Source organism: Thalia democratica, chromosome 1 (genome assembly GCF_965202585.1).
Source record: "Thalia democratica chromosome 1, ktThaDemo2.hap1.1, whole genome shotgun sequence".
Taxonomy (NCBI): Eukaryota; Metazoa; Chordata; class Thaliacea; order Salpida; family Salpidae; genus Thalia; species Thalia democratica.
In genome coordinates this window covers 108,278,892-108,301,533 of record NC_139165.1, presented here as the reverse complement: position 1 = coordinate 108,301,533, position 22,642 = coordinate 108,278,892, and the positions used below count along the sequence as shown (strand labels likewise).

At 24.0% G+C, this 22,642-nt stretch overlaps 1 long non-coding RNA gene across 1 annotated transcript; it reads left to right on the top strand.

The window, feature by feature from the left end:
• The first annotated feature begins 17,074 nt into the window (after positions 1-17,074).
• LOC145847986 (uncharacterized) lies at positions 17,075-21,832 on the top strand. Its single transcript, XR_014371646.1, has 4 exons — positions 17,075-17,189; positions 19,512-19,584; positions 20,812-20,896; positions 21,297-21,832. It is a non-coding gene; the product is annotated as an uncharacterized LOC145847986 (long non-coding RNA).
• Positions 21,833-22,642: the final 810 nt, after the last annotated feature.

Sequence of the window (22,642 nt, the reverse complement as noted above, 5' to 3'; positions counted from 1 at the left end):
CTCACTGTGTTTCAGACCTAATAATTTTTACTTTTTTTTTTCGTATCGAAAACGCCAAAACGTTTCTATTGTAAGCAACTTTTACTTTTTTTCAAGCGACGAAAACGTCAAAAATTCGACTTTTCAAAGTCGGAAAACAAAAATTTTCCTACCCAAATTTGGAACCAAAAATGACCTGTACCGGACCAAAACCGGTGTTTTCGCGCTCCCACTGGACCCCGAAAACGGGTTTTCGCGCGCCCCTCCCCCCTAAAATTTTCCCGGCACCGTTTGTGGGTACGTCGAATCGCGCTGCACCCCATTATCTTTTTGCACTTTTTTACTTAAAGGACGATATTTGCGCTAAAAACAAGTAAATTTGCTACTTTCGCCCTACTTTCTATGAAACATTTTTACTTTTTTTAAAGCCTGAAACGGTTAATCGAGGTAAAGGGCGGAGGCCGAGTCGGTTTTACTTTTTTTTAAAGCCTGTCACACTGAATTCCGGTAAGTGTCCTACGACCGTTTCATTTTTACTTTTTTTTAGTCGCCAGTCAAACCTCATTCAGGCGTGTACACGACTTTAATTTTTACTTTTTTTGTGTCGCAGGTCACCTCGGAACTCACTGTGTTTCAGACCTAATAATTTTTACTTTTTTTTTTCGTATCGAAAACGCCAAAACGTTTCTATTGTAAGCAACTTTTACTTTTTTTCAAGCGACGAAAACGTCAAAATTCCGACTTTTCAAAGTCGGAAAACAAAAATTTTCCTACCCAAATTTTGTACCGAAAAAGACCTCTACCGGACTAAAACCGGTGTTTTCGCGCTCCCACGGGACCCCGAAAACGGGTTTTCGCGCGCCCCTCCCCCCTAAAATTTTCCCGGCACCGTTTGTGGGTACGTCGAATCGCGCTGCACCCCATTATCTTTTTGCACTTTTTTAATTAATTAATTTTAAATTTCACTTTTTTTGTGTCGCAGGTTACCTTGGAATCAACTGCGTTTTAGACCTTATAATTTTTACTTTTATAAATTGATTGATTCATTTGTAAAACTTTTCGAGTTTAAATTTAAATTTTCTATAATAACATCAAGATCTCGATTAACAGTAACTAAGTTTACTTGTAAAACACAAATCAGTATTTAATTTTTACTATATTTTTCTTTTTACAGCAGTATATAAAATGGTAATAAAAACAAAAACCTTCTTTTAATGTTAATACGAACATAAGCAATTTTTTTATTCTTTGCTGAGTTCAAAATTACGTAAATAAATACTAACAATATTATACAATACAAATTAATCTTGTATTTCAGTTAGGATGAAAAAAACTGTAACTTATTTACAACTAATGAATCTGATAAAAACTATAATAGGCTCTATAACAGTAAAGAAGCTTGTTTATAAAATACATAACAGTATTTATTTAGTTAATCTATATTTTTTTGTAAATAAATGCTATTAGTATACACAATAAAATTATACAAACTTTTTTTTTTGAAGTCAGCTCTTATTAATGCATTCAGTTTTGTTATAGTATAAAAGAAAACATTTTGTAATGGTAAAGAGTACTTTGGAGATGACTTCTGTATAAATTACTTGACCCACAAAAATCTCATACATAAATCTCATACACATATCAATTTATGTAACTTTTACATTTCACATAAAGTATTTTTAAATGGATTTTTATATTGATAAGTATATTTTTAAAACAATTTTAACAATTTTTGATGTTTTATGACACCATAACCACATAAATGAGCAATTTTTATGTAATATTGTACTTTACGCAAACTTAAAAGTCAATTCAATATAATTAAGTTTATAGTAAATTTCATTAAACTTGTTTTTTTTCAATTTATGCAGCTTAACATTTATGCCACATCTATAAAAACTTATTTAAAACTGCAATGTTTAAACTTTCCACTTAAATTTAATTATTAGCTTCTCGTTGTTTGCAACATTCTACATAAGCAGGGTGTTTTATATTTCAGTTTGTTCAAATAGTTTAATTCTCTAAAAGCTAAAATTTTCAAAATACTTTAAATTTAATTCTTAGCGGTTTAACTTAATATTTTACAATTGGAGTGTCAGTTCGTATATTCTTGTAGATCAACACTTCAAAATTATTTTCGTTTTAATAGTATCATATTGTTTTTATAAAGCTGTCTATTTCAAATTATATTTCATTAAATTTTTCAACAACATATATAAACTTCAAATTAATTAAGGCATGCATTTTATGTATTTAAAAAACATTTGTTGTACAACTTTTTGGTTACACTAAATAAAAGTTTTAAAACAAACCTTTACAGTATGCAAAACCCCTTGAGCAGCCAGTAATAGATATTGATGGTGTAAGTCTCCACGAACTGTTTCAGTTTAGCACTTACACTCGAAAAGCTCCAAGATTCCCACGGGTATGTCAATATCCAAAGGTGCTACTACTGGTCAACCTGATACAAGAAAAATAGAAGAATTGTACGTTTTGGACGAAATTATGTTCAAAAAAACCAGTACGTCACAAAACCTTATATGTGAAGTATACTGTAAAATAAACAGTCGATGAGCATTATAATTAAACAGAAACTGTTTCTAGATAATTCAGATGTTCCATGTGTGTATTTTAAAAACTTTAAAACAACTGCTTTAATTTTTTTAGTATGTAAAAACTTTAATTTATCTAATTATATTAATATCTAATTATTTGTAATGAGATTAAACATTTTCTCAACCCCTTTAAATAAAGGATTTTTGAAACTTTTATTAGCTAGGGAGAGTGTAGAGTTATTAAACTGTTTGAAAGCATTTTATCGTTAGTTATTAACTAAACAGATCGCTCATCATTAAACGGTAAAGTTATAGAAAAACAAAATAAATAAGTAGTTATTTCATTTAGAAATAAAAACATTCTTTTATTTTCATGTGTATAATAATAAAAATTTTACTTTTTGTGATTAAATCTTGTTGAGTCAAACAGTTTTATGTTAGTAAAAAACAAGCAAAAAGTAGCAGTATAAACTTTTTAGTTAAATGATTGTATTTAAATTTTATTAGCTTTACTACTTGATATACTATACAACATAATACAGTTATTTATACACAAAATACTTAAATATAACAAATAAAAAGTTCTATGAATCATAAAAAATAACTGTTTTTAAAAGTGCCTGGCTTGGTTTAGGTAAGTATTATAATTTAATGCTAAAAAGATAAATATTGTATTTTGAATAAAACCTACCATCTATAGACAAGGAAATTTTATGTATAAAATAGTTTACTGTCAGTTTTTTTGTCTATCTTCATTAAAACTTTAAAACAAACCATTTTATAAAGTCTCCTTGAGCACTAGTAATGACATGTTGGAAATGTATCTATTAAAGAGCTTATTCAGTGAGCTTTACCTGCTTGTACTAAATGGTTGTTTATTCATATCCTAATTAAAAGAGTTTTTATATTAGAAAGTTATTGGTGTTTATATCATAAAAATGTGTACTAATTATAAATTTTCAAAATAGTTTAAGCTTTTTCTACAAAATACATTTTATCTATAAACTGTCTATTGATCAGCTCAAAATTATTACTCTTAGATAATAACAATGCATAAACTTATTAAATTTATTGCAATCGTATAAAGAATGAAATATCTCAATTAAAGAAATAAGAGTTGATTTAGTTATCAATTATATGTTTGTACAACTAGTAATTAACAGTTGTAAAAGTTCATATCAATTAATCAACTGACAAGAATTTTAACACAAATGACATTTTAACTCTGTTAAAGTGCTAAAAAATAACTGGTTGCTTTTTATTAATGTAAAAAAAGTTAGATTTATTGTGTGGTTAATAAGTTAATTTTCTTAAAATAAAAACAGTTTGTTTCTACTAAACTGACAAGTATTATGTCAACATTTTGACTCCAAATATTGAGGTTAAAGATTTCAGTCTACAATAACTAAAAGATGATTGAAAAAAGTTATTTTGTTAGAAATATTTTTAAAAATAGAAGTTATTTAAAAAAGTTAGGATAATATAAGAACAGAATAACAATTTAAAACAAAGTCAGCAACTTCAATTCTTTGAGCTTTTTATACAATGACAATTTTGATACTTTCATAACTTTATGTTCTGCTATATGTTTATTAGTAAGCATTGTTTAACTAAACTTTCTTCTATGAAAAATAAAATAAAAATATTAATAATTTAAAGAAGAGCTTTGTTTGTTATACCAAGTTTTTCTTTGAAAACTTATAAACTTTTCAGTAAACTTTAAATGGTAGTTATTAAACAATATTAAAGAAAGGGTGTATCTAACATTTGTAAACACTATGGCTCTATAAACAAAAAAATAAATACACTTATTACCATTTTTATTAACTATTATAAAGGGTAAATAATTATGAAACAAACATAGTTTACACTTTGACTAAAAATAAGCGTTGCCACTCTTTGATTCAAAAAGTTGTCCTGAGTGAAAAAAAACTATCTTGAATGACCTTAAACTGTCTTAAGTCATGTTAATTTTTTTTTTTTAAATAGACTAACAAAATTGAAATATTTTTTTAGCTTCAAAAAATCAAACTCTTTAACAGAAATGCTTATTAAAAAAAAATACTGAAAATAAATAAATTTAATCACACCCAAAATCTACAAAACAATGGTCTTAGAATTTAAAAAACTAAAAAAAAATATTTTGATTTTTTTTAAATTCAATCTGTCCTGAGTTATCCAGAATTGTCCCTATTCATTCTAAGATTTTATTATTTTGAATATCATGAGTTTGTGGTAACCCCAGTAATAAGTAAAAAAATATTTATAAAATAGTGGTAATCAATTCAATCTTAAACTGGATCAAACTATTTTTTATTTATTTTATTAATGTGATATAGTTTTTTATGATAACGGAGTTCATAGTTGTGATGGGTTTGTGTTTTAAAAATTCTTAACACCATAAAGTAATAAATCAAACTTCTTTGAGATTAAATAAATTTAATTACTAATAAAGTTCCATTAAAATCTCAATATTGCTTACTGAACTTATTACAATTATTATTAAAATTTTGATTTATGTTTTTTGCATTTCTACTGCAATCTTTATACAAGGGTACTACCTAATTTACATTATCAATACTTTTAGAATTTATGCCAAAACTTGAAAACTTTAAAAAAAAAACCTATGTAACTTCAATTTAAGTTTTTTAACATTTGAGTAATTTTGAACAAAAGGTTAATTCTTAATTTGTATTTTCAGGTTGCTTTTATCATAGAAAAACTGCTGAGCTACTAAGTCATAAGTAATAAGTTTTTTTTCAACTTGGTTATTATATTCAATCTAAAAAATAACAGTTGGTTTACATCTTAGAATTTAAAACTACTTTTGATATGTATTTAATCAATTTAGGAAGATTTTAATTGGTACCATATGAAAGGAATAAACTGAATCAGTTAAATTTAATCATTTAAATATATTTTAATATATTTTAAAGATTTTGTTTCAAAGTATCTATAACTAATTTTAATTAAAAAGAATCATCATGATAAAATTTAAATTCGAATTATTGTAAAAAACACTTGTCTTATCTTTTAAACCTTGATCTAACCTACTATATCAAAAATTTAATAAAAGTAACTTATACTTGATCCACTTTAATCAAAAATTACCAGAAACACATTTATCCATAACTGATATTAACAATTTGATTGTTTGAAAAATTAAATTTAGATACTTACTTAACTTAAAGGAGAGGAAACAAAATATTATAAAACTTAATTTTGACTAACCAGTGTGCCTTGATAATTTTTTTCTTTAGCTATACATTTATACTTAATTAATAAAAATTAGTAATTAATATTTTTTTAAAAAGACTAAATTTTATTATTACATTTATTAAAAAAATAAAAGATGATTTTAAATATAAAATATATATAATGATAATAAAAAATATCTATATAATGGACTTTTAGTGTGGAGTCAATATTTCATTACTTTGCATGTAAAAGTTGTAAAAATCCAGGATTTTTTTTAAATATTCAAGCTTTAGGTTTTTAAAGTTTATTGGCAGCTCTGTAATTATCATAAAATAAAGAAAGTTAGATATGTTATATATTTTAAATGTTTTATATAACTTAATACAAAAATAGTCTGAGTTTTAACAAAAATTAAAGTATTCCTGGTTAGGCTGGGTTTCTTAAAGATCATATTTCAGTTAGTCTATATCAGCTTAAGTTTAAAAAAAACAATTAGTTACCTTGGGTATGCTGACTGTTTGGTATTCCTGTTAAAAACAGCCTTAGTGACTTGCCATTTTAATAACAACACAAGGTTAAGAAATCATGATTGAAAATAAAAAAGTGAGGACACATTTTAAAACTCAAAAGCAAGTGTTTACCAATTAGACAAAATGTTATATACTACTTTATCTACTACAAATAGTGAATAAAAACTTTGTTAGTCAGTTCTAAATGACATATTACCAAATTAACTCTTAGAGTGATAGAAAATTGTATAAGCTTTTTAAACAGAAAGAAAACAATTAAACAACTATTACATTTATTCACATGAATCTTTTCTTATTAATTTAAATAATATTTTCAATAACAGCAACATACTTATTGTCCAGAAGGTAATGCAAAGGATCAATCAAAGTCCATATAAACAACCAAATAGAAGAGCTTCATATTCTTTGTATAATAGTTATGTTGTTTTTACATACAAAGTCTATTGTTATAATGTAAACAAAATCCATTTTGTGTTTAACATTCGTGTAAACAAATGGAATTTGATCAAATACCAGGGACTGAATAATGAAGTCGCTAGAGTCATCTAAATCCTTTAAAGGCATGAATTCATTTAAGATTTTAAATTTACTCATTTTAGTAATCAGTTTAAATAAATAAAGATTTTGTTAATATTAAAAGAATTCAATAAAATAGTTTATTTTAAACGTAAATTTATATTATAAACTCAAAGAGTTAACGAAATTAATACTTTAATACGAAAATAAAGAATAAAAACATTATCGTACTATAAAATACTATTGTAAACTTAGTGAGTTGAACAAAATAAAACTTCAACTTATAATTAACAGAAAAATGAAAAATATTTGCAACTTATAACTTCATGAATCTTTTAGTTTTTTTTTATACTTGAATAAACTAAAAACATTTGCCATTTTTTACGTTAATTGAGACGCGTCTACTGGAAAGTAAATACAGAAATGTTGTATAAATTGTTAAATTATATTTTTTAAACTTTAAGTTTAAATCAAAAATTTTCAGCTTAATTTATTTTTTCAACCAGTTAATTAAAAGTAATAGAATAAGATTTTTTTAACACTTTTAAAACTTGTACAGTTTGAGTACATCTTTTTAACATTACTAAAGAAGTTTAAAAGCTATTTTACGGCAAAGTTCAAAAGAATAAGTTAGTATTCAATAAATGCTTAATATAAAATCGTTTTACAAACTAAAATGCTTTATTTTAGCAAAAGTTTAGTATATTACTAAAACCTAAGCTAAGATTTTATACTAAAACGGTAAATATTATGATACTTTTTTTTTTTTTGTTATCAGTCTGCAAAAATAAGAAAATCTTTAAAAAGTACACCTAAAAGATGTTAGTTCATATATATTTAAAAAATAAGCACAATATAGTTAGTAAAAAATATTATTTTATTTTCTACAGCTTCTTAAAAGGTGTAAAGAACTTAAACAAAACAAAAGTTATTATACTAAAACTACCATAACATTAGATTTTATTCAAAACACTTGTTTTTAAACAAAGAAAATGGAAATAAATAGTTGGTTTCCTTAGAAGTACAAGTTTTCTAGTTGCTTGAAAGCTTAGGTAGGTATCAACAAAACTCATGTCGACAAAACACTTTTAATCTTAATTATCGATATTTATTTATAGTTATATTGTAAGTCTATAAACTATAACGTTTTTATTTTGAACTCTGCAAATACCAACTAGTTATTCGAATCGGTTTAAAACAAATTATGAAAACGAGTCTTAAATAAGTTAAGTTTATCAAGTTTAAAACTAATGTTTAAAAGTAGTCAGATCTATCAACCACAAAAATAACGTCATCACTATAAATTAATACTATGCTTTTATAAAAATTATTTTGAAAAATGGCTTAACGAAAACTTGTAATTTGTATGTGAATAAACATTGTGTACAACTTAATAAAATCTAAAATATATTATGAATCTTCCTATATTATTATTTTACAATTATTAAGTGAATGTCTAACTCCTATGAACAATAAGTTAAGCCTGAAATATAGAACTCGTAGTAAAATTAAATTAGTTAAATTTTTCGAATAGTTATTGTCATTTGCTATACAGTAATCACTAATTACTAAATTTTGAACAAACTTTGTTGTAAACAGACTAAAGAAAACTTCGGTAACAAAAACAAACACTTTGTTTATTGTCAAATGTTGACTACGGAACTTCACATGTAGTATCAAAAAAAAAACTTCCATAACGAATATAATTAGGTTAAAAATGCTTATTTTTAAACACATGCTTTTAAATATTTAAACTACACAATTAGATTGTTAATAATAGTGCCTTTCTCTTTAATTAACAGAATTAAAAATTAATAAGTAATTCAACGTTGATACTTTTATCTAAATTTAGAAAAAAGTATTTCAGAGAATGTAATAAAAGTTTAAGTAACTTTTTAAATATCAATTTAGTTTTACAATTTAAACTTATTTACAAGTTTACAAAAGTTATAATTAGCTTATTAGTTCAAAATATATAAAATATAGTAAAAACAATAAATGCTATTAAAAATAAACGGTTATTGTTTGTTTAGCTCATGGTGAAATATCTTATTATTATAACTATAACAAAATAATGATATATTAGTAGCTTTTTTCAAAATATAAAACTTAAAAATTGAACAGTTTGTTTAAAACGGATTTTACATGTATGTTTATATCAATAACATCAACCTGGATAAAATTTATATTTAACTGTTAGCATGAACTTAATTGACTATGTGCTTTAAACATAAAAAAATAAGAAGCTTTAAAATCATTGAATTAATTGAGTTTAATCACTGCTCTGTTACATTGTATGACATTTCAATTCGAGTTTGAATGATTTTGTGCCATAATAAAATTTATTATTTAATAAAAAACAATATTAAAATATTAGTTAATTAATAAACTCCTAAAATAGTTTATAATCATATTAAACAGTTTGTTGTTTTTATAAATTACATTACATGACATTATAAGTTTTCACATTACCAGTTTGCAAGTTTTTTAAAACAAATAACTGTTATCACAAAAAATCCCGTTATTTCTTGTTTATATATAAATTGATGAAAAATAGTTTAATAAATTAAACCTCTGAATTGTCTACTTTTTAAAAGTATGGGAATAATTCGTTAGACTTTAAACCTAATAAAGTTTTTTTTTCAAATACTAAGTTTATTAAAAAATTAATACATCAATACCAGTAGCAAATTACAAATATGATTTAAATAGTACACTAATTTTACTTTAGCATTTTATTTTATAACTGAATATTTTCAAAAATTTTGCACTAGTAAAACATTTAAAAAGTCTTTAACCTAATCAAATCTACATAACTACAGTTTGTTCAGATAAAAACTGATTGTTAGTGACAAAACAAATCGCTAAGTACTATTTTGAAACAAACAAAGTATCTCTCTGTAAAGCTGCTGTTATTTTTCTTGGTATGAGAGCTGCATACTTTTCCGTAGAAACTTAATAAAAATAAATAAAAACTTTATTCATAAGTTACAAAAAGTTTACTACCGAATTTTATCAACACAAAAGTTTTCAATAACAGCTTCAAATAACAAACTAGTATTTAAAGAACTTTTAAAAATTTGAACACATATCTATTTAATTAATTACAGTTAAACTATAAACATAAGTTCCAATATACGTACAAATTCTTTATTTGGCTTGACCATATTTTCCATACTTTATACTTTATAGCTATTTATGTGACTTAACATTACATTCACATAAGCACAAACGAAATGCTATAAAATATGGCAAATATGGCAAGGGCTTGTTTGGTTAGTGTTTTATACTTGTAAACATTTTTGTAGTAAACTACATAGTTTTTATCTTAGTAAATCTAAAAAAAGACTCATTTTTATATTTAGACTATTTAAAATTTATACACTTAGTCACTGACCATTGTTAAAATGATATTATTGCAATGTTTTAAAGTTTAATCTTTTATTAAAACGAAGACATTAATTGTTAAACACATTAAAAACTCGCATTCCTTTGTATTATTTAGACATAGATAACTATAATTATTGTTTATATACAGAGTTTAGAAGATTAAGATTTTGTTATTATATATTTTACTTAGATAGTTTAGTCGTTAAGAAGGTCCAAGTTTTAAAACTTTTTACATTTTTAAAAAACAATAGAGTTTTACTTTCTAGTTTTTATTGAAAATGTGAAATCTAAATAATTTTTAATAATTACAGTCATTAAAGATTTATTTATTTTTCGTAGTACAATCTATATATTTTTTAAATTTTTACAGAAAATGTTAAATTTAATTTTTCAATACATTTAAAAGAAATAATGATACAATCATACACTTTTAACTTGTGATACACTGTTTTAAATAATAATTATATTTAGTTATTTCAATTTAATTCTTTTCAATTTAATACATGGAAAACATTGTTTTATCAAATAATAATTTCTAAACAAAAAAATCATGATAGCGATAAAGAAATGTACAAAGCAAGAAAAAAATTTTTATTTAAAGTGTCAGATGCTAAAATTAACTTTTGTTGGAATTTGAAGTTCAACTAACTTAAATTCGATTTTTAGAATAAATAAAGCTTGATAAGTATTAGATTTTTAATTTTTTAAAACAATGTTAAACACTATGTTAAGTTCAAAATAAATGTTGTAAGTTTCATAAAAATGTTGAAACTGTTTATAAACATTTAACTTTGGTTACGATTTTTTTCAAACCTGGTATTACTAATCCCTGGTTAACAAAAAACTTTGTGTAAAATTTTTGTGGTAACCTGTTTGTTTTATCACTGCGCATGCTCAGAAATACAGCATGACATTCTTTTAATGCTGCTGGACAGAAATACAGTGCAAGGCAAGCCAATGAAAGGTATTTGATAGTGTTATTTAAATTTGTGAACTATTTTAAAGAATAACTTGAAACTGCATTATATATCTCTAAGTGTTTGCAATAACTTTTTTACATTACATCTATATTTATGAATTTTATTTTTTTTATGTTGTTTAGTTTAAATTAATTTAGGACCAAACTGTTATTTTATTTATTAATTTTATTTATTTAAAACTGTTATTTATTACCTATATTTCTAATCAAAATAATCTAAAATTAGTCAACAAGTTAGGAAATTCATAGTTGGTAAAGGTTATTGTAAGTAAAAATAATATTGATTTTATTCTGAACTATGATAAAGCTTAATAAAATATTTATATTCTTCACTAATTTCAGCTTGTTGTTTTTTCACAAATTACTAAATTTTAAATTTGAGAAAAAATAAATTTGAAAATTTGTTGTTTTTACAACAACAAGACCTATATGTAAACATGACTAAATCAAAAATGAATTATAAGTTAAAATGAAGTTTTACTCAAAATTTACATTTGGATTTATTGTTTTTAAATATTCTTATTGACAAAATTTTGTTAATTTTAGTTTTAATTACAATTTATATAGAAAAGTCTTACTTAAAACCAATTTAAAATGTTTTTACTTAATTTTCTTATGTTTATAGTTGTATTAATAACTATGTTAGTTGCTACATGTTTGTCATAAAACCTGGAATCCTAGAAAATGCAGGAATTTTGATCAAAAATCACTAAACAACCTTTAAAAACCTGGGATTTTAAACAAATTTTTGTTATATATATTTAAATTTATTAGAAGATTTTTCTTAACTCTGAGCTGATATATTCTAGTTTAGAACTAGTTATATTGTGGTTTACAATATTTTATTGATTAGAAATAAAAGTTATTTGAACAGTTTTTTTTAATGTTTCAACATCTTATTTTTGCATCAAAATCCTAAAGACATTCAACATATTTAATATTCCTAGTTTGTTTTGAACATTGCAATTTTTTATTAAATAAATTCAAAATGCTTTGTTTTAAGCTAACTATAAAGTATTTAGAAAAAGTTTACTTCTGTTTTATACACTTATAGTTAGCTTCATAGTATTAATATAACGTTCATAGAGGTAGTTCATAATGGGCTGGTAATTTTATTTTTGTATCAGAGTATTGATTTTTAAGCCCATAGGGGTGAGGGGTGTAAACCATGTTTTTTACAAAGTGATCTTATTTTAAAGATTTTTTTTAAGCTTCAAGATGCTTTGTATCGTTTTAAAAAATTCAAATTATTTATTGAGATATGACCAGTCAAAGTTGGGCATAATCCTTTCCTTATGGGAAGGGAAAACTAAAACAGCAAAAAAAGATTATTTCATTTAAAATCTATCTCCTACATTTTTCAAGCAATCTTCTTCAAACTTTCACAGTCTAATCTTTATACAATAACAAAAAAAAAACTTAGGGATTTAAAAAATTTTTCTGTAAAAAATAATTTTTTGATAAAAAAAAACACATTTTTTTTTAAATTTTTGTGATAATTTTTTTTTTTAATTACTTAAATTCTAAAGTAAATTTTTTTTTCCTTTTGTTAAAGGAATACCTTTGAAAGTTTGAAGAAGATTGCTTGAAAAATGAAGGAGGAGATAGATTTTTAGTGAATTTTTAAAGGTCCAAGAAAATTGATCCAAATAAAAGTTGCAGTCCATATGTTTATATCTGAAATTTTTTACAAAATATTAAATATCTCAAAAGTTATACAATATTTTTGAATTCTATAAGATTGGCTTGTAGTTTGTACTTAAAGCTTTCATATAAAAGCTAAAAATAACTTTTGTAAAAAAAATGTTTGACCCTTCTCCCCCCATGGCCTTAACATATATTTATGTCTCTTATTAATTTTATTGTGTAATACGATGCAAAATTTTTATATTAACCTATTTACTTTTCTTTAATAAGCTACCTAAATACAGAGTTAATTATTTTTGGATTTTTTTTCAAGACTAAATTTTTTTATGTTACATTTAATATTAAGATAAAAAAAATTGACTTACTGAAAAGTTACAATAATAATACTTTAAAAGTGTTTAACAACTAATTATTATTTAATTATTTAAAAATATTTTCTGTGTAAAATCTATTCTAACACTTATTATTTTCTATGTAAAATTGTTAAAGAAACCAGATTTTCTAGGCTTGTTGCTAATTTAATTTTAATATTTAAGTCTTTTCAAACCCCTTGTGCCTAACTTTTAAAAAGTTATCTTATTCCAGTTATTTTTTTGAAAATATGTTTGTTAAAATGGACAAATTTATTTCAGTTAATATTTTTTTAAATTGGCAAAAACAAATTAATTTTGATTGTCACATATTTTGACCAACGAGGGTGGTTGTTTAAAATCTCAGGCTCACTGTTATAAATATTTTGAAAAATTTAATAAATTGGTGAGTATGATTAATTATCAAATCTATGTATACTTAAGTAATTTATCCATTTAGTATCCCTAATAAGTGGACATTTCACCTAGAATTCTAAAAAAGTTGGAATTTGATGTTTACAAAAAACTTTATACTATAGGAAAACAATTTAAAAATCTTGTTATTTTGAAAATAAAAAACAATAAAGATAAGAACTAACTTTTATATAAAGTAATAAAAATTGGAGTTCTATTTTTTGAAATACATTTAAAGTAGTATCATACCTATTAAGTAATTTTACATTATTAAAATAATTTCTATACCTCTACAATTTGTTTTCTACTACAAAGAGGTAAGAAACCTGAAACAAAGAAATTTCTAAAATTCCATTAGCCACTGTTGTTGACTTTATTAGTTTGTATTTGTTATTCAAACCCATATAAATTTTTAGCCATTAAGGGTAAATATTGTCAATATTAACAAATGCTATTATATATCAACAAATAACATTTTATATACCAGATTTGAATTTAAATTTTGAAAGTTTTTGTCAGATAATAAGACACCAAAAGTTTTATGGATAAATAGTTTTTTTCTCCATTTAAATAAAATTTACTTCTGATACTACTAGAGTTAGGTTAGAAAGGTCAAATAAATAACTTTGTATTTAACAAAATTACTGCACTTACAATTACTAAAACTTCATGTAATTACATAATGTAAACAACTTTTTTTTGCTTGTCTTTTCATTTAAAAAATGTTTATTATTAAAGAGGGTGAAAGTAAGTATTGATGTTGTTATTAAACTAAAGAAACTTATTAAATTGTTATAATATATCACATTATTTTAGTTTTTATTAGTTTGAATGGAACTGTATGCTATCAGTTTAGTTTACATGCATTAACTGTTGAGGCCATAAATGGTCACATCACAGTGAGTAAAAACTGGTTTAAGGTCATAGGGGGTTTAGATAGTTTATTTACATGTATATTTTATTTTAAAGATCTTAAACTCAGCTAACATATGTTTTTACCCTTTTCTTACAACTTTTATTAGATTTTGAAGTATGAGGGAACAAAGTTTGTTAGTTTAATAGGTATCCTATGTAAGGGCCAAGTTAGAAAAGGCAAAAAAAGACTATTTTATAGATAACATTTCTTCTGCTGTTTTTAAGCAATATTTCAAAAAAAATTTGAGTAAAATGTTAACTTAAAATAGCAAAGAATTCTTATGTATTTTTTTTTAGTTTTGAGTATTTTTTTCATATTGAGATTTAAGCAATACATTGCTTACACTTAAGAAGCCTTTATATAGATAAAACAAAAGTTCTTTATATTTAATTGCTATTCTTTCTTTTTTATTTATTTTTATTCTTAAAAACTCTTATAAAAAAGTTTTTTTTCATGTAGTCATATTAATTTTTCAATTTTTACAATAGAATTTTTCTTGCAAAAAATATTTCCAAAAGATTGAGGTCAATTGATTACAAAAGAAGGAAAAGATAGGTTTTAATAATTTTAGAGCTGTTGAGTAAATAGACCATGAAAAGGTTATTGCCTTTTAGTTGATATCCAAAATTTTTAGATAAATGACTATATTTTAAAAATTAATGAAGATTTAATATTTTATACAGACTTATAGTTTATACTTAAAAGCTTTCATATATAAGTCAATGATAATTTTTTTAAGAAAAATGTCTTACCCCCTTCCATATGCGCTCAAGCTGGTTAAAACACAAAATTGAAAACTTTTTTCAAAAAAAAAAAATATAACACAGGGTTGCCACTTAACCATTGTATATCAGGATATGTATTTTTTTTAACTCAGGCTGACCCAGGATAATTTTAAGATTTTTAAGTGTCAGGACAGATTTTTTCTTCAACTTGCATGTTTTTTAGATGATTAAGGGCATAGGGGGGTCCACCTTGATTTTTACAAGTTTGTATTATTTTATAGAGTTTTATCTGAGCTTTCAGACATTTTAAACCCCTTGAAAAAATTCACAGTATTTTTTGAGATATGAGCAATCAAAGTCGGTGACCTCAATAGGTTCCTAATGGAAGGCGCAAACTAAAAACGCAAAAAAAGGCCATTTCACTAAAAATCTATCTCCTCCTTCATTTTTTAAGTAATCTTCTTCAAGTTTTTACAGATAGTGTATTATTAAATTTTAAAAAGATTGAATGAAGCAAATTTTTTAATTTTGAAAAATAAAATTTTTATTAAAAATAACCACCTATTTTTTGTTTTTTTATCTAAAATTTTTATTTTTTAATATTTGTAAAATTCTAACATTTAAAGTCTTTTAAATTATAAAAGAAACGTTTCCTAAAAATTTGAGGTCTCTAGCTCAAAAAATGAAGGAGAAGATAGGTTTTTAGTGATCTTAAATTTTCTGAGAATATTGGCCCCTAAGAATTTGCGGTCCATATGTTTGTATCAGAACTTTTTTATAAAAATTACAATATCTCAAAAGTTAAATTATATTTTTTAATTCTATAAAAACTGGCTTGTACTTTGTACTTTAAGCTTTCATATAAGATCCAATGTTATTTTTACTAATAAAAATATGTCAAACCCCCTATGCTCTAAAGTTCCACTATTATTGAAATAGTTGGTTGTTATTGATTTTAAAATCCTAATATAAATTTCTTGCTTTATTCTAGGAATATAATCAGGTTAGGTTTCATTTGGGCTCTTTGAGTCATATGAGTGTGTGCTTAAATTGCTAAACAAATACCCATAAGTTTTTGAAAAAAATAACAAATTTGGAAAAAAAGTTTAAAATTTTCAGTTTACAAATAATGTTTAACATTTTCAATGGAAACTTTAATACATCAAATGAAAATGTAAAACTGATATTCATATACAGAGCTTATTTACTTATCCAGGCACGTTGGGTAAGATTTATCTATAAACATGCCTGAATAACCATTTTTCCAGAGAAGTAAAAAAGAACATTTTATTCATAAAATTATATAACCGCTGTATATTATGCAATGCATAATAATTAATAAAAAATTTCTACTTTAAAACTTTCTTCACTTTACAAAATGTCAAACTAAGTTAACCTGCTTGTGCTAAACTGCATTAAAGATTTAGGCACATTTTTCGTTACTATTTTACAAACTTCTATTTTCTTTAAAATAATTAATGCAACTTGTTTTTTTGATGTCATGTCCATTTATAAAACTTGTTTTGTTGAGACTGTCAAACTTATTCAATTTATAAAAGTAATTGTCATGCATCTCATCTTAAACAAAAAGTGTTTTAATTAGAAACTTTTATGATACAGTTGAAATAAAAATCAAGTATAAAAGATCTGTTATACATTCATTTTATAAAAAACTTAAGAGTTAAGTCAAGTATCAAAGAAACTTTATAAGTTTAGATAAACATCTTTAAGTCAAATTTTAAATAACATTATTTTGAAATAATTTTAAACTAACTTAATTTACATAAAGACATTTTTGAAAACTAAACCAGTTCTGGAAAAGTTTGAATGTTAGCTCTAGTAGTATTATCACGTCATAATAGTAAACTAAATTGCAGCACTTATAAAACACTTAAATTTGGAGGCAAGGAGGCCCCTTGATTAGCAGCCAAATAAATACAATTTGGGAGCTTAATCTGATGATCAACAAGTTAAACTGACTACATTCCGAGTAAATTTTTTTTAGTTTAAGTGAAAATTTAATTAATTTTCTCTTAATTTGTTTACATTTTTTACAATGCTTTAAACTGGTTTCTTAAATAACTGTACTAATTGTTAAGATAAATTGTAATTGCACTGTTAAACGTAATTACGAGAGCTTTTAATAAGTTTTATATTTTAGCATTTTTATTTATTATTTTGGTTAAAATTTTAGACCTTAATTTGCAATTTTTTTTTAAACTACCAAGAATTTTTTTTACATTACTTGTATTTTACTAATTAACTAATTTTGAATAAATATTGTTAAGCCTATTTACTGAGATAACATAAGTTGTCATTGCAAGATGCTACTGTTGAAATTAGTCCATTTTTAAGTTATAGAAGGGTAAAGTATTTTTATAAAGCTTGATTTTTTGTTGGTTTTTTAAGTAAAATTTAATTTCCTTTTAAGCTGTTTTACAATTAACTTAAGTGCAACTAATCAAAGTTTGAGATTTCAATATGTTACACTTGAAAGGGATAACCAAAATTGCAAATAATAATTGTTATTTAGATTTCGAGGGTGTGATTTTGTAAGTACTTTTAACTTATACAATCTAATTTTTTAAATTAATAGAAATTATTTGTAAGAGTAGTTTTAATATTGGAAAAATTGTAATGTAAGCGAAAGGTCCAATAGTTTTTTACAAAAACTAACATTGATTGGCTTTTATTTAGAACCTGTTAAGTTTTAAAATTAACATTGTCACAAGCCAGTTATATAGAATTTAAAAATAATTGTCTTAAATAGAAAAATCAAAAACAGTTTAAATTATGTTAAAAAATGTTTTAATTTTTTCAAATTTAAACAGTTTTTGCTTTAATAAGATTCAAATGTTAGTAATGAACTATCTGTAAAAATGTGAAGAAGATAAGTAAAAATAAAGAAGAATATTTTTTTAACTTTTTTTTGATAACTTGTTTTATAAGCAACGTATTGAGCTCACAAACTTTGATTGCTTATACCTAAAAAGTGTTTTTTTTTTATCTAAAATGTTTGATAGCTAAGATAAAAGTCTTCATTATAAGATTCACCTGTAATAAGCAATGTTTACCCCCTTATGGCTGGTATGACCTTAAATAGTTTTCTAGATTTTTGGAAATATCAGTCATAAAATGCTTACATTATTATGTTTTCTTAATACAACAGTATGGCATTTTATGATCATACAATTTTTATTTTGAAAGTTGATTTCATTAGCACAAAAAACAAGGAAAATATGTATTTTAGCTGTTTTAGTTTTCTAAAAATTGCTAATAAAAAATAATCTCTATATGTTTTCATAAGGTGTGGTATGAGTCAAATATGCACAATGAAAATTTTGAATAAAGGTCAAATATACACAAAAAGTCACTTTTGCACTAAGGGAATTTTTAGCAAAAAACATATGTGCCTGATGATGGGTCACTTTTGCACGAAATTTACAATTGCACAATTTTTCACCAAGGGTCAATTTTGCATAAGTGACAATTTTCCACAAGAATAAAAAATATTATTTATAAAGTAACCACCATATAAGGGTAAGGGGTAACAGTGATACTAAAAAACATAAAGGAAATAAAGAAACAACTTTAATAATATAAAGAAAAATAGTTACCAACTAACGGTAAGGATTAACAGTGATAGTAAGAAGAACAAAAATAGTAATAAGTTAAATTAGTTAAAAATAGTATATAATTTACCAGTAATTGGTAATTAAATTTTTAAATAAAACAGTTAGACCTCAAATAGCCTTAAGAAGTTATAGAAATTTTTGACTGGTTAAAAAGTATTCGAAATAAGTTTGATTGGTGAAACAATACCTGAAATTCTCAAACATAGCTGTTTGTTAGAAAACTTAGTAGTCAATTGTGCAATGAAGTAACATTGGCCTGAATATAGATAGTTAAACAGAGGGTTGATGATAAAAAACCCACAGTCTAACTTTTTAAAGCTTTTGTTGCACTTTGATTGTTAACTATTTGCATTGTACAATTTATAACAACCATTAGTAAATTAATATTCATTTTTATTGCAGACTTATTTAAGTTAAAAGTGATAAAAGATTTTTAAGTAATTTTTGGTAGAATAAATATTTAACTTTTTCTGTTTACCACACTAAAAGTTTAACTTTTTAGGTGTTTATGCTTAAGCAAAAGCATTACCATAAATTTTGCAGTTTTCTTTTACATTTAACAAACAATTTTATTCTTAAGAACAAAAATTATTTTCAATGATGTTTTATTTACATTTGAGTAATTTAAAGTACTTTTAAGTACAGTTAAAGTAAACTTTAACATTAAAACTTTATAGATATGGCAGAGACTACAAAAGGAGGAATACATCAGAAAACACCCAGAAATGCTGTTTCTTATTTCTTTATGAAGCTAGTTTATTTGTTTTAAACATGTTTAAGTGTAACTTGTTGTAAATTTTATACATTTGATTTAAAGTTGGCTAGACTAACAAGTAATTTGTTTGCTTGTTTTTGTAAGTTTTCAATGTAATTACAATCAAAAAAAAGTATTTTAGAATTTTGGCTAAATGATTTTTTTAAATCTAGGAGCTATAATTTCTTTACCTCTTACACTTCGATTGTCTTAAATTATAATTTACAAATTAAGTCAAACAGCTAAAATTATTAAATTTGCAAAGTAGTTGTCTTTATAGCAGCTTTGAAAACAAGGTCAGTTGTGGCAATACACTTTACCCACAATCTTAAATAAATTTTGTGTGTGGCAGATTTAAAACAAATGAAAGCCACACGTATTTAAAATACATATATTCCATATGCTTGTTAAAAAGTAATCAGGTTTGTTGAGTTTTCAGCTCTACATTTTTGTATACATTGAATATCGTAAGACCATCTGTGGCAAAGTTTGAATTGATTTGAATAGACTTATAGCTTGGCTTATTTTTTGAAAACAACCTTAGCATAAAAGTATAGAACTTAAAAATATAGTTTTGAAGTTTCAAGTCTAAATTAGTTTCACATGTGGTAGTTATAACAAAAATTCATTGTGCAGAATTTAAAAATACTTAAAGAAAGTTTCACAGAAGCTTTTATTTTAACTTACTGTAATTTCTTATTTTTTGTTAGCTTTAAGTTTTTTAAAAAAAAACATAAGTGCATCTGTGAAACTTTCTTCAAATCAAATTAAATTCCCTAAAATGTTTCTTTGTGATAATTGCCACATCTTAAGCAACTTCAACTTTAAATTCGAATTTTTATAGTCCCATACAGTTTACATCGGGGTGTTTTCAGAAAAAACCAAGCCAAGTCTCTCTAAGAGTTTATTCGAATCACTTTGCCCAAGGTGCTCTTATGATAATTCATGAATATAAAAAAATACAGCTAAAAACTAAAAAAATAACACCTTTTTATAGCTCCCCAATGTATATGCAATACGTGTGTAAGTATGTGTATTTATGCTTATCTGCTGTGTGAACATAATTAATACTTTTAACATACATGCTAGCAATGATGTACAAAAATTTTTATTTTTTAAGCTAAAAAGTACAAGCTCATATTTGAATAAAAGTTTTAATAAGAATTACGTGGTAGAGTATTGTTAACTTGTTTTTATAATAAGTTTATATTTTTACTAAACAGGGAATTATTTCTAAGAAGCCGGAAGATGTCAATTTGCATCAGATCATCTCTTACATTCTGGAAATCCCATGAGATCAAAGAGTAGGTTTTATAAATATTTAAACTTAATGTTGCAATATATATAACTATAGATGCTGGTTGTAAATTCATGTAGTACTACTGTATTCAGAAATTGTTTTTATTTTGATAAAACCACCTAAGCTGGTCCTCATTTACCCCTTAACAGGCCGCACTTTTTCTGGATTCAATCACGTTTAATGATTATGTTTTAAAAATTGCCAAAAATGTTTCAGTTCAAAGCTTTTGAGTTTGAGTTTCGTTAGATTTTGATTTATAGTTCACATATCATAATTAGTGGTCAACGTAATCTAAATATTTAACTGTTTCGTTAAAGTCACCAAGTTTTATCGTTCATTTCTTACAGTTATACTGTACATAAATTATTGTATTCAAACGCCCATTTTACATTAACTCTTCACAGGTAGCCAAGCAACAAGACAATACTGCCACCAAGTGTCAATTCCTATCAACATCTGTATTTCAACCAATCACATTGACTGGTTTGTGTTGAATGAGATTGATGGAGTTTCGACCAATGAAGTTGGTGGATAATTGGATGAAATTTCAGCCAATAACGATTAAGAATCAGATGATACTACCTCCAGTGGCGACAGTTTTTAAAATAGGAAAATTTCAATGAATTTATTTGTTTATTTTATGATTAATATGATAGATTTTGTTAGCTCTAGTATGTTTAAGTAAAAAATAATTACCTTTGCGAAAATATATTGAACAATTTCACAAATGAAATATTTTTTTTGTTTGAATTAATACTTTTTTATTTACTGTGAGTTTTTAGTATTTTATAAACACTGTCTCTTTAAATTACAATACAAAGTTTTTACTTGTATAATGCTTTAAAATAGTTTTTATGAATTTTTGTTTAAATTTTAAAAGCAATTAATGATAAAAACCTATGATCAATCTAGAGATGTATCAATCACTTTTCACCGTGCTTTAAACTCTGTTTTTATTATGAAAATTAAAATTTACTTTAAAAAATTTTAAAATGAAATTGTTAGTATACATTTTAATAATAATATTGTCATAGTATTAAATCTCAACAAGTTTTATAATATTCAAAATTTCAAAGCAAATAAATATAACTAACTATAGTTTTTGTAGCTATGTTTATTTTTTGAATTTTTTTGTGTATGTAGTGTATTTAACTAATAAAAAAACTACTTATGTTTTTCTTTGCATTTTTATAACTTTATTATCATTGACCATTTATAAGTTAAGATCAGTTTTCAGTGGAATAATTCGAATACACTTTTACTTAATTAAAAATCAACTTGTATAAATATCTATTTTCTAAAATTGTTAAAATGTTCATTGTGCCAAGTTTTGCATAGTTGAAATAAAGTTATTGAAGTCATCATTTATTTACTGCTTCAAATCTATAGTTGAGAATTATAAATGTTTTTACCTTGTCATATTTCAATCAGATTTTGTAAAACTTCTCTTTTCGTCGGACTAGTTTTACCAAAAAAACTTATGCAGCACGGATTAAAAACTTAAATTAATAATAAAAATTTAAAATTGTACTTGTAAATTCTAAGTAATTTATTCAAACACAAATTTTTAGTTAACTACTAAAATTCAGTGAAGCTATTTCATCTTGAAAGTGGTATGAACTGTTTTGTAATACAATTAATATAGATGTGTATATAAAGGTTTTTTTTTTGGAAAACATCTAAAATTTTTTTGCAACCTTTTCTTAGGTTTTTTACTCTAAATATTTCAAATTTTACAAAAGCTCCTTTAACTA